General features: G+C 39.3%; 1 protein-coding gene across 1 annotated transcript in view; it reads left to right on the top strand.

Annotated features, from left to right (window-relative positions):
- LOC126183837 (collagen alpha-1(XI) chain-like) overlaps positions 1–12,301 on the top strand; it is a 533,300-nt gene that overhangs the window by 371,983 nt on the left and 149,016 nt on the right. The window lies entirely within an intron of this gene.

Raw genomic sequence — 12,301 nt, 5'->3', positions numbered from 1 at the left:
CAGTGTAGACAGGTAATGTGTAATTTTAGTAATGAATGTGATGAGTGAAATCTATGAGATTATCATTCAGTCTATACTAACCAATTACAGTCCATGATTCAAAGTCATGTAACTGCACTACCTTACTCCGAGGATGCCACTTTATTCATGACTCATACATAGAGTTGTAAAACTTCTTTAGGCTATTGCAGACTGTCATAAGTAAGCCTAGACTATGGTAGTTTTCCTGGTAGCTTGGTCAATTAAGGTCATATCTATAGTCCCCATACATAAGGGATATTACCTACCTATCGCATATTACCTGATAAAGATCACTATTTTTACGTATGTGACTAATGTCATACTAGATTCTACGAAAATCTGGAAATGGTGAACCTTGTAGAAACTGAATGAGGATACGCAGGGTGTTTATAAATGAATATTGGCGCTTTAACACTTTATAATATTTATTACATTAAACTTACAGTTAAAAATGATAAGTCAAATGAAAGGCCAACTCAAACAGTCGTGTTTGGTGTCAGTGCACATGCGCAGTGCGTAATGTTTCTGCCACAATCCGCTAGACAGCAGTAGTAGTGAAGATGGCGAATAGAGAACAGAAAGCATTTTGTGTTTTGCAGTTTGCAGAGACCGAATCTGTAGTTACTGTGCAATGTGCATTCTAGCTGAAGTTCGGTTGTGATCCTCCAAGAGATAATAACATTCGTAGATGGTATCATCAATTTGAAGATACCGGCTGCCTTTATAAAGGGAAGAGAACAGGATGACCAAGAGTTAGTGAAGAGACTGTTGAATGCGTGAGAGAGTCATTCATTCGTAGCCCAAAGAAATCAGTCCAGAAGGCTAGTCATGAATTGCAAGTTCCCATGTCAACTGTTTGGAAAGTTTTAAGAAAATGCGTACAACTATGTTCTTACTGTTTACAGTTATTACAGGCTCTAATGCTGGCAGACCATCGATTATGTGTGAAATAAAAAAAATGTTGTTTCATGAAGATGAAGATTTTCTGGCTCATGTTGTCTTCAGTGATGAATTGACCTTTCACCTTAGTGGACATGTTAACACTCACAATGTGTGCATCAGGGGCTCAGAAAATCCTCACGAGGTGGTACAAATGCAACAAGATTCCCCTAAAGTGACTGTTTTTTGTGCCGTATCCTGGCAGAAAGTTTATGGGCCTTTCTTTTTTGGTGAACCTACTGTTACTGGCACTTCTTACCTTGATACACTAGAGCAGTGGCTCTTCCCTCAGCTGAAAGAAGATGAGCCAGAGAACTTCATTTTCCAGCAAGATGGTGTGCCACCTCACTGGCATAGTGAAGCATGCAATTGGTTGAACTTCACTGCACCCAAGCGCTGGATAGACTGCAAGGGGGCCAATGACAGGGCTTGCTTTGCATGGCCTCCATGTTCACCTGACCTAACGCCATGCGATTTTTTCCTTTGGGGCTTCATCAAGGATCGTGTGTACGTGCCTCCCTTACCAGCAGACCTCCCTGAATTAAGAAACTGGATTGAAGCAGCTGTTGCTACAATCACTGAAGACACACTTATCAATGTTTGGGAAGAAGAACACGGCTGTAGACTTGATGTGTGCTGTGTGACAAATGGTGCTCGCATTTAACATTTATAAGGTTCTTGGTAAAACTGTTTGAGTTGCTGTTTCATTTGATATATCATTTATAACTGTAAGTTTAAATTAATAAATATTATAAAGTGTTAAAATCCTGATATTCATTTATAAACACCCTGTATAAAGGGTTGGGTAACTTATAGGACATTTTTGTTCTTTGTACACTGACAGGAAAAAAACTGTAACATTAAAAAATACTTAATACAGAGTAATGAAATTTTGGAAATACATTTTTTTAGGTAACATACTTAAGTGAATAACAATGCAAGACCACAGGTTAAGTAAGCACAAGATATGTCACTGAAACTGTGAAGTGTTGGTACATTAATAATTGGTGTAATCACCATAATGTTGCACTCAAGCATGAAAACATGTATGCATTGTGTTGATCAGGTGCTGGATGTCAGTTTGAGGAATGGAGTTCCATGCTTGTTGCAGTTGGTTAGTCAATGCAGGGACTGGTTGTGGATGATGCTAGAGTTGTTGTTTGATGATGTCCCATATGTGCTAATTTAGAGACAGATTGGTGATCAAGCAAGCCAAGGCAACATGTCAGCACTCTGTAGAGCATGTTGGGTTGCAACAGTGGTATACAGGCAAGCATTACCAGTTTGAAAATGCCCCTGGAATTCTGTTCATGAATGGAGGTCAAATCAACAGACTGAAGTACACATTTGCAGTCAGGGTGCATGGGACAACCACAAGAGTGTTCCTGCTGTCATACAAAATCCCATCCCAGACCATAGCCCCAGGCGTAGCTCCAGTGTGTCTAGCACACAGACAGGTTGGTTGCAGACCCTCAGCTGGCCTTCTTCTAACCAACACATGGCCATCACTGGCACTGAGACAGAACCAGCTTTCATCAGAAAATGCAACAGACCTACACCCTGCACTCCAGTGAGCTTTGACTTGAAGTTGCACATGGCAGTGGTTTGGTGTCAGTGGAATGCACGCTACAGGGCATCTGCCTCAGAGTTGTCCTTGAAGTAACCAGTTTGTAACAGTTTCATATGGAGCTGTGGTGCTACCTGCTGCTCAAATTATTGCTGCAGATGCAATACAATGCATCAGAGCCATATGCCAGACATGATGGTCTTCCCTCTTGGTCATGGCATGTGGCCATCCAGTGCCCAGTCTTCTTGTGATCATACATTCTTGTGACTATTGCTGCCAGCAATCATGTACAGTGGCTATATTCCTGCCAAGTCTTTCCGCAGTATCACAGAAGGAACATCCAGCTTCTTGTAGCACTATTACACAACCTCATTCAAATGCAGTGAGTTGCTGATTGTAGTATCTTTGTTGCCATAAATGCAGTCCTGACTAATGTCCATTCACCATGTCTAATCTCAAAGTTAGCTAATGCTGACAAACATTACAGTGTGTATTTAAAACAAACCTGATTTGCATCCTCATAGTGGCACTAGTAGCACCACTCATATGTGACTGGCACGAAATTGGAATGTACATCATCTTTCAGATGTAGAAGCATATCTACTAATGTTCATTTATATCTTACAACTCCTTCTTGGTGTTGCAACTTTTTCCATCAGTGTAGTTATCCTCCTTTCTGTTGTTTAAAAATGATTTTATACAAACACTGGAATTCTGGGTGTAGAATTTGAAAATTGTTGATTTTTAATGTGAAACAGAGGGATGTTGTAGTGAAAATAAATAAATTACATATGTCACTAGAAAATGCAATTTCCTCAACAAAAAGGTAAAACAAAGAAAGTCACAAAACAAAAATATATCAAACATTGTGTCAGTACCGCATCGGACTTACGTTACACATATTTCTGTTATTCATAAACTACTAATGCATCTTCGATCATGATAAAGAATGTTCTGTTAAGTACAAAATAACAAAAAACTATGTTTTTTATGTTTGTGCATGTAAACTGTTCTTGCATCAAAAGTAATTGCTTTAATTAAATAAAAGTGCAGAAGTTATGCATATAACTAATTTTTATTGCTTATAAAAGGCAATTTGTAGTCTTTAAGGAAATAAACACACAGTGAATTTACACTGAATAATGTGCAGCTCTAATTATGTGCAAAAGAAACAACCATACAAACAAAAAACAAAGACAAGTCATTGGTGCCCAGTTTCTCCCTTACATGTTCATTTATGTTTCTTTTCCTATCAATGCTACCAGTACTACTGTTAATCCTACCATTTACTGCATGATTTATGTAGTGTACCAAAACTGCTGAACCATAGTCTTGTTAGAGCACGACTCTGATCATGCATAATACACCACCATCATTGGTCTCTTGGAGTAAATAAATTAGGCAATATTGTAGGTGAGGCCACAGCATGGCTTTCCTGGTGCAATACTTGATAGCAGATTTAATGGTATCAAGTATTATGTCTGCTGGTGTAGTTATTAATTGACTAGAATTATGTCACAACAAAGAATGCAGAATAAGAACTCAATGGATCAAAGTCATTACACAGAGAATTGTTTTATGATGTACCAATGCTTCAGCAATCTTAGACTGAAGACAATACTGGGGGATAGAGACTAACTTAATTAACAGCATAATCACATTAATGCTGATGAGCATCCAAAATTAGGGTCCGTATGATACAGACACAAATAGTTTCTTGCAGCACCACGTAGAATAGTCCATGTGTATGTATCATGAGTATGTGCCAAGTTAGACAACATGGCACTGCCAGAGAAAAAAAATTGTATAACCTTTCAGAGGTTTCCAATTCACTCAAAATTTATTGTTGCAACAGTGCACATGGAGGTCACGAAATGATTACATTTACAGATCAATAGCATAATTGGTTCTGAGGTACTAGGTATCAAGCCATGCTGAAACACCCATATTGGTACATGGTGTAGCCTCCACAGGCAGCAATGCAGACACTGACCCTGGCATCCAGTCGATCATACATATGACAGACACTGTCCTGAGATACATTATGCCACACCTGCTCAAGCAGTTCACATAGTTCTGTAAGAGTTAACTGACGGGTCACACGGGTCACTTCTTCTCCCATCATGCCCCACATGTGCTCAATGGAGACAAGTCCAGAGATTGTGCTGGCTAGGAAAATTGCTCCATGTCTTGCAGAGCACAGGGAGTTTTACAGGTAGTGTGTGGGTGAGAATTATCCTGTTGTAACAACACATCACCTTCATGTTGCAAGAATGGCAACAAAATGGGTCTAACGACTTTCTGCACATAACAAACATTAGTTACAGTCCCCTCCAGAAACATCAAAGGTGCACAAGAATTGTAGCTTAGTGAACTCCTGACCATAAGGCTTGGGGTGGGGCCAATATGTCTTAGATGAATGCACTCTACAAGACAGCACTCACCAGGTCTATGCTGTATGAACAAACAACTATCACTTGTGTGCAGTCAGAATCTGTTTCCATCGCTGAAGACCATGGCATCCCATTCCATTCTACAAGAGATCCTTTGATGAAACCAGTTGAGCTCTGCATGTCAGTGCTGTGGTGTGAGTGGAAGGCAGGTTATATGTGTGTTTGCCCATAGTCCCACTGCTAATAACTGGTTCACAACAGTTTGTGTTGACACATCTGGGCTCACAAGCCCTCTTAACTGCACTGTGGTAGCTGTTCAATCTGGCATTGCTGCCATTACAATACAGCACTCCTGCGGGCATCTCAGCTGTGTGGACATCAAGAAGCTCTTCTACGTGTGTGAGAACATTCACGTGATCACTGATATCATCATCATTTCACAACTGACACAGCACTTCTAACTTGTGTGGAAATTCTCAAAGAGGTCCAACCCATCACATAGAGGGCCACAATTTCATCCCTTTCAAACTTTCTCAGTTGGCTGTAGGAAGCAAGAGTGCATCTCTGTGGCATTGTTGACTGCCTGCTTCACACGCTTGCACCACACTGAGCCTTCTGGTTTTGATCACTCCATATTAACGGAAGACACAGATGGTGCTCTGGTAGCTATGCCACTACTCTATCTGTTGGCAGACAACATTGGAAACTATTTTCAGTATATCTAATATCCCCCATGTGGCATATTCCATCATCAGATCAAAATTGAAGCCTTCTTTCCAGATGTGTTCTACTCCCCCCTCCCTCTTCCCCCCTCTTCCTCCCCCCCCCCCCCCCCCTCTCCCTGCAGTTCCTTAAGTTACTGAGTAACTAAGTCTTTGGATAGCCATTGCAATATCATTGCATTTCAGATGTAGAATCGAGGGACTGAAATAATACCGCTATTCTTCAATGTTCATAATGTGCGCAACTTTTGATATAACTGACTTTTGGAAAGTATGGTAACAACTTCATATTTTTGCTGCTCTCGCCTGTTCTTGCACCTGTAAATACAATACAACAATGGGAAAATACTTCAAAAGCCACAGTTTCATATAATGACTGATGTACTTATGCATGCCAGATTGTAATATTTTTCTTTGTAATTTTGTTATTTATCTATGGATTTTTCAAATTGTCACTGATAAAATAATGTAATTACAAAATTCAGCTCTAACTAAGATACAAACAAATCTGTGTCTATTTGTAAAAACAAGAGAGTTAATGGAAACATTGACACTAACCTAAAATAACCATTTGGAAGACTTGTGTGGCATCAATCACAGCAGTTCTGACACTGTTTCCACCATGTTCCACACAGAACTACTGAGTAATCACATTAGAGTTTCTAGCTGACCAGTATTTCTTTGATAAAATGTATGAGTTACAAGACAGGAACCTGTAGAAAGAAAACCAGTATTGTAAGATCATTGTTTATAATTGGTTGTCTGTGTATTATGAAACATTTTCTGGTTCACATAAAATGCTCATAGAGTAAACTGGTCACTTCTTTTTAATACATTCATGCTAGTTCTTGAAGAAATACAGCTGGCCAGAGTGGCCGAGCAGTTCTAGGCGCTACAGTTTGGAACCGCACGACCGCTATGCTCGCAGGTTCGAATCCTGCTTCGGGCATGGATGTGTGTGATGTCCTTAGGTTAGTTAGGTTTAAGTAGTTCTAAGTTCTAGGGGACTGATGACCACAGCATTTAAGTCCCATAGTGCCCAGAGCCATTTGAAGAAATACATCATACCAAAACAACTGTATTCAGATATTTTGCATCCTTGTTGGTACATGATCACTGAAATAGATCAGCACAGAGTTCTAGGTATGCATAGTTGTAGATATCTACATTAAAAATGCACAGATCAGTGTTTGCTCCAGCATGGGAGAAATGTTTCTCAAGGTGCATTAGAGTAACATTTTGGAATGTCGTGTTAAGCTGTTAATGCATGAATCAAGAGGATTTGTTTTTCAACATCATGATTGCTGTCCGCACAGAGTATATTGTATACCAATAAACTGAAGAGGAGAATGCCTAAAGAAATGAGTAGCTAATTAGGTACCCAGGATCTCAGTCACATAAATCACTTATAAGATGATTTCATTTGATATCAGGCAGGTATCATCCTTCTATAGATACCATAAAAGCTACAAAGCATTCTGCAATGGCACTAGATACATATACACAGCTATAGATGTTTTGCACCCTTGTGAACTGTGTATTAATTCAGTTTGAAGACAGATCATATTCTGTATTAGAGCTTAACTTCAAGATTTTTGTACTAATCAAGTTTGTAATAAGAAACAATTCTCTGAAAGAAATCTCTTCTTATATTTCATTGTTTATGCCAATATATTGTGCTGTTTTAATGTTTTTTCACTATTAAATAGAACATCTACATCAGATTTTCTTCTTTTCACACAATTTGATTTTTGTTTGTTGCTTATTTAATGATGGCCAACATACAAAGTCTTTTTTTAACCCAGCTTAATTAAGGGGATAAAGTTCATGGATCTTCTTGGCATCATACATAAAACTATTTGGTGCATTCCTTCTAGAGGGAGTTGGGCTGGATATAAGGACTAGATCAGTTCCTATTTCCAGAATATTTGCTATGTTTAGCATATACCCTTCCACAGGCAGTGTTATGCTATATTGTTGTTCACACATTGAATGATTTTTTAGTAATTGCCTGTCAGCAGTGAAGCCATTCAGGATATGTGCAATCATTTGCATGTTTTGAATAGGTCTGGCTACTAGTAACATTTTATAACAATGATTGAGTTAATTACATTCTTAGCTTTTAAAGAGTCTCAGAATTATTGTAGGTTTCACTACATAAAAATTCTCCCTCTTAGGATTTAGTTCTTTGTTTTATAATGCTTCTGATACATGAACAATGATTTTAGCGTTGTATATACTGGGTGGCCAATTGATCATACCCAGGCCAAATATCTCATGAAATGAGCATCAAACAAATAAGCTACAAACAACAAAACTTGTCTGGCTTGAAGGGGAAAACCAGATGGCGCTATGGTTGGCCCGCTAGATGGCACTGCCATAGGTCAATCGGATATCAACTGGTTTTTTTTTTTTTTTTTTTTTTTTTTTTTTTTTAAAAATAGGAACCCCCATTTTTTATTACATATTCGTGTAGTACGTAAAGGTATATGAATGTTTTATTTGGACCACTTTTTTTGCTTTGTGATAGATGGCACTGTAATAGTCACAAACATATGGCTCACAATTTTAGACAAATAGGAACCCCCATTTTTTATTACATATTCGTGTAGTACGTAAAGGTATATGAATGTTTTATTTGGACCACTTTTTTTGCTTTGTGATAGATGGCACTGTAATAGTCACAAACATATGGCTCACAATTTTAGACAAACAGTTGGTAACAAGTAGGTTTTTTAAATTAAAATACAGAATGTAGGTAGGTTTTAACATTTTATTTCAGTTGTTCCAATGTGATACATGTACCTTTGTGAACTTATCATTTCTGAGAATGCGTGCTGTTACAGCATGATTACCTGTAAGTACCACATTAATGCAATAAATGCTCAAAATCATGTCCATCAACCTCAATGCATTTGGCAATATGTGTAACGACATTCCTCTCAACAGCGAGTAGTTCGCCTTCCGTAATGTTTGCACATGCACTGACAATGTGCTGACGCATGTTGTCAGGTATTTTCAGTGGATCAAGATAGCAAATATCCAACTTTCCCCACAGAAAGAAATCTGGGGATGTCAGATCTGGTGAAAGTGTGGGCCATGGTATGGTGCTTCAACGATTAAGCCACCAGTCATGAAATATGCTATTCAATACCACATCAACCACACGCGAGCTATGTGCTAGACATCCAACATGTTGGAAGTACATCGCCATTCTGTCATGCAGTGAAACATCTTGTAGTAACATCGGTAGAACATCACGTAGGAAATCAGCATACCTTGCACCATTTAGATTGCCATCAATAAAATGGGGGCCAATTATCCTTCCTCCCATAATGCTGCACCATACATTAACCCACCAAGGTCGCTGATGTTCCCCTTTTTACAGCCATCATGGATTTTCCATTGCCCAGTAGTGCATATTATGCCAGTTTACATTACGGCTGTTGGTGAATGACGCTTCATCGCTAAATAGAATGCATGCAAAATATCTCTCATCATCCCTTAATTTTTTTTTGTGCCCAGTGGCAGAACTGTACACAACATTCAAAGTCGTCACTATGCAATTCCTGGAGCATAGAAATATGGTATGGGTGCAATCGATGTTGATGTAGCATTCTCAACACCGACGTTTTTGAGATTCATGATTCTCCCGCAATTTGTTTGCTACTGATGTGTGGATTAGCCATGACAGCAGCTAGAACACCTACTTGGGCGTCATCATTTGTTGCAGGTTGTGGTTGATGTTTCTCATATGGCTGAACACTTCCTGTTTCCTTAAATAACGTAACTATCCGGTGAATGGTCCAGACACTTGGATGATGTCGTCCAGGATACCGAGCAGCATACATAGTGTGGTGTCACCGCCAGACACCACACTTGCTAGGTGGTAGCTTAAATCGGCCGCGGTCCATTAGTACATGACGGACCCGCGTGTCGCCGCCATCAGTACTTGCAGACCTAGCGCCACCACATGGCAGGTCTAGAAAGACGGACTAGCACTCGCCCCAGTTGTACGGACGGCATTGCTAGCGACTAGACGTACGAGGCCTTCCTCTCATTTGCCGTGAGACAGTTAGAATAGCCTTCAGCTAAGCACATGACTACGACCTAGCAAGGCGCCATTAGCCTTACCTACTTTGAAAGTTATAGTATAAATGTCTCAAGAAGAACGCTGTATTCATCAGAGAATAAAAGTTAAGTATAAAGCAACTACGTACTTTTCTTGCTACCATTCAATAGTTATCCTGTTTCAGACTTCACGCCCGTCTGCATTAGTTAGCGTGCCTTTCGGCTACCTCCGAGTGGTGTGGCTGTCTTGCTACGCCACAACACATAGCACATGCCCATTGGGCATTTTGATCACAATAGCCATACATAAACACAATATCTACCTTTTCCACAATTGATAAATGGTCCATTTTAACATGGGTAATGTATCACGAAGCAAATACCGTCCGCACTGGTGGAATGTTATGTGATACCACATACTTACACATATGTGACTATTACAGCGCCATCCATCACAAACCAAAAAACGTGGTCCAACCAAAACATTCCTATTTCTTTAAGTACAACATGAATATTTAACAAAAAATGGGGGTTCCTATTTTAAAAAATGCAGTTGATATCCATTTGACCTATGGCAGGGCCATCTAGCTTGCCAACCATAGCGCTATCTGGTTTCCCCTTCAAGCTAGATGAGTTTCATTCTTTGTAGTTTTTTTGTTTGATGCTTATTTCGTGAGATATTTGGCCTGATCACTATCAATGGACCACCCTGTATAATCCCCTCTGAGTGTGGAGGTGTGTACCTTTATTGTCCAATCTAGTTCTTTGTTTTGTGTCCACGATTTCCAACCTTCAGTGAACTTATAGTTTTTGTTGCTAAGTTCTCTACCTTTCTGAAGGCACTGGAACAGATGAATTGATGAATTGTGATTGCGGGAACAATTTTCTCATATACTCTGATACCTTTGGCACCCCCCCCCCCCCAAAAAAAAAAAAAAAGAAAAAAAAACACTCTCTTTTCTCACATCAAAAGCAGAGGGTGGTATCATGACACAGAAATAATGTAAGATGAACAAACTGGAATAGTAGCCAAGGGGGCCTACTAGAGACGATACATGGCACAACCTTTTATTTCTTTGTAGGCCTTTACCTGCTAACCAGTGGCTTTTTATTCTAGCTACCAACCTCTTTGGGGTGCTTATGGTATGTGTATGTCTGAGGTGTGGTGTATGCACTGTGATGCAGCAGTAAGCACTAATTACTGATATGTGGTGGGTTGCCAGTTCAAACCTGACAAGCAGCAGTTATTTGTTATGTAGTGTTTGTCATTTCTGGAAGGCTCTCAAAATTTCTTTTGTTTGTATAAATGATGGCACTGTTCACAGACAAGTGCAGTTCTGTCTGTCAATTGGTGTCCATAATAAACAAGCATTTAGTGCTAAGTGCTATACTTTACTGATGATTCAGCTTTCAGATTTTCACTTGATTGTGGCTGTAAAATGGCATTGCTTGGTGGAGACATCAGATACTTCAAAACTTCTACATCACTATGGCTCCAGTTACACAACATAAAATCTGTTGCCTACATGGACAGGAACCAGAATACAAGCAGCACATTGTTCCTGCTGCCCATATATTTGGGAGACAAATGTATTCCAGAACTGGAGCAAGTCAGCTGTACATCAAGCATCCATCGGTGTTTTCCAGAGATGCTGGTCAGGACCCATCAAAATGGGTGAAAGGATTTGACTGACCAACAAATAAATCATTACATGATGCGTTTGGAAGATATGTAACTTTACTTGGATGGCATAGTTCAACAGTGGTTCAAGAATAATAAAGAGAAAATCGATAGCAGAACAAATTCCAGGATGAGCTGCAAAAACATTTGGTGATGATCAGCAGCATGTCTGCTTAGCAGAAGCACAATTGTAGGACAGGGCCCAACATCATGACATCATGAGGAAATGACACAGTCTTACATACAGAATGTTTTGTCCCTGTGCCACATTGTGAATCCAAATATGAAAAAAGCTAACAAAATCTCACACTTGATGAAAGGAGCTGCAGAAGACATGTACCAAGCTCTTCTGGTGAAGTATGTTACAACATAACTGGAATTCTTCATGTGCTGCAAGCACATCAATGTAATGTAACAGAAAAGAATCAGACAAAGGAAGTATTACCAACTGTCATATGTGGTCCTTACAGCAATTGTTGAAGACCACCATTACCCCACCTCTCTCATTTCCCAGATAGTAAGAGAAGAGATACACCCAGAAAAGTTGGACCAAGTACACAAGAGATAGCAGTCATGATTTTCAGGCCAATATATGTCAGGAGGTAATAGAGAATGTGGAAGAAGAGTTGTATCAACCTTAAACACCAGCCTCCACCACCAGCTATACCTACCATGAGGAATGTATAACTTTGTTGGCAGAATTTACTATTTAATTATCATGAGTAATTAAAATATGTGACTGTGAATGCAGCCAAGTACCCAGTGCTGTGTTACTGTAAAATAGTTGCAGTCACATACAGTTGTAGAATCTTGCTTTTGTGTGTGTTTGCAGAATTTTGAAATTTGAATTTTTAAAGAGAAAATAAACATTGCTGAGAATTGGATGGTTGACAGAGGCACTGCTAAT

This window comes from Schistocerca cancellata, chromosome 4, assembly GCF_023864275.1.
Source record: "Schistocerca cancellata isolate TAMUIC-IGC-003103 chromosome 4, iqSchCanc2.1, whole genome shotgun sequence".
NCBI lineage: Eukaryota > Metazoa > Arthropoda > Insecta > Orthoptera > Acrididae > Schistocerca > Schistocerca cancellata.
Note: the sequence above shows the minus strand (reverse complement) of the source record. Positions and strands in the feature narration are given on the sequence as shown.